This window comes from Suncus etruscus, chromosome 7 (genome assembly GCF_024139225.1).
Source record: "Suncus etruscus isolate mSunEtr1 chromosome 7, mSunEtr1.pri.cur, whole genome shotgun sequence".
Taxonomy (NCBI): Eukaryota; Metazoa; Chordata; class Mammalia; order Eulipotyphla; family Soricidae; genus Suncus; species Suncus etruscus.
The window spans coordinates 97,466,964-97,468,809 of record NC_064854.1 but is presented as its reverse complement, the minus strand read 5'-3'; the positions used below and the strand labels follow the sequence as shown (position 1 = coordinate 97,468,809).

The 1,846-nt window shown below is 47.2% G+C and overlaps 1 pseudogene; it reads right to left on the bottom strand.

The window, feature by feature from the left end:
* Window positions 1-587: 587 nt before the first annotated feature.
* On the bottom strand, window positions 588-1,270 carry LOC126014371 (dnaJ homolog subfamily B member 6-like; annotated as a pseudogene).
* Window positions 1,271-1,846: the final 576 nt, after the last annotated feature.

The window sequence follows — 1,846 nt, the reverse complement described above, 5'->3', positions numbered from 1 at the left end:
AATAAAGAAAGAAAGAAAGAAAGAAGAAAGAAAGAAAGAAAGAAAGAAAGAAAAAAGAAAGAAAGAAAGAAGAAAGAAAGAAAGAAAGAAAGAAAGAAAGAAAGAAAGAAAGAAAGAAAGAAAGAAAAAAGAAAGAAAAAGAAAGAAAGAAAGAAAGAAGAAGAAGAAAGAAAGAAAGAAGAGAACACTCTAGAGGAGTGTAGTGCTACACTGTGTTATGCATGAAACCCTACCTTAACAGTGTCCTAAGCCAAAAATTCTAATATTTATGTATTACGATTATACATTTATAATAAAAGAAATCTATTCTGTGGTCCCAACAATCAATTTAAAAGTCTATGACAAATAGGGGCTCTGATGAGCAGTTTATAAATACTTTTTTTTTTTGACGGTGCTCAGGGGTTACTCCTGGCCCTGTGCTCAGAAATCGCTCCTGGTAGGCTTGGGGGACCCTATGAGATGCCGGGATTCGAACCACCATCTGTTCTGGGTCGGCTGCGTGCAAGGCAAACACCCTAACGCTGTGCTGGCTCTCCGGCCCATATGAATACTTTAGATTCGAAAGTCACTCGGAAAGTCGAGTTCATTTAGAATCTTCCCAAGACGGCTCCTGTTAGTCCCGATGGTGCTTTACAGTTCTCGTTGTCCAAGTACGGCAGCTGCTCCACCGTCATCGCCCAGGCTCTGAGCTGCCCGTCCTCGTCCTCGTCCACTGGCGCCTGGCCCTTCTCGACGAGCCTCTCTCTGGCGGGGATCTCCTGCCACTGACGTGGTACTTGCGAGTGACGAAGGAGCCAAAAGGCCAAAGGCCAAAGGCTGCGTCAGAAGAAGAAAATCCACCTCCCAAAGAAGGAATGGAATCCCCCACATGCAGAGAAGAAGGAGCCTGTGCTTCGATGCCTGCGGGTCCCCAACAGTCTTCAAACAGGTCGAATGAATGAAATGGATCCCGTCCACCAAAACGTTCCCTGAAGACGTCCTCCGGGTTCTGCGATGTGAAGTCACGTTCAAATGGACCATCAAAGTGACGTCCAAGCACCTCTTCTTCCTCCACCTCCTTCTCCTCCGCCAGGTGAGTCTTCTCTGATGACTGGGTTTGGGGCCTTGGTCCGTCCGACAGTTCCTCCTAGACCTCGGCCCCTCCTTTGGACTTTGTCTCTGCTTCTTCCTTATTCTCAGGGCTCTTATCTGGAAGCCACTTCGGCGCCTTCTTCATGTCCTTGGCTGATACTTGTTCTTGCACGACTAGAACTTCATAGGAATCCACCATGTTTGAGCAGGTCCTTGGGTCCGAGGACCAAGGTGGGCAGGCGGCTTTCCTTTCTCTCCTTTTCTCCACATCTGAAAGAGCTGGGGTTGAGGGGGCTACTCAGGCTCTGAGCTCTGTGGTCACTTTAAGTGGTACTCAGGGGATCAGGTATAGTCCCCAGGGCGATACACCTTTTGGGGAGCCACACCCAGCGGTGCTGGGGGTGGGGGTTACTCCTGGCTCTGCCTTCAGAAATTGCTCCTGGCAGGCATGGCGGGTGGTTGGGGGAGACCATATGGAATGCCAGGGGTGGAACCCAGGTACATCCTTGGTAGGCCTTGTGCAAGGCAAACGCCCTACTGCTATCGTCCAGGCCTGGGGCTTTACACATTAAAGCAGGCACTCCATCCCTTTGAACTATCTTCCTACCCTAAAGGGATAGATATATTTTAATATATAATTGAGATAAATATATTATGTAAATATATAATTTTACCTTTTATAGTATCTTTATTTAAACACCATGGTTACAAACATGATTACAGTTGGGCTTCAGTCATAAAAAGAACACCCCTCCCTTCACTGGTGCAACATTCT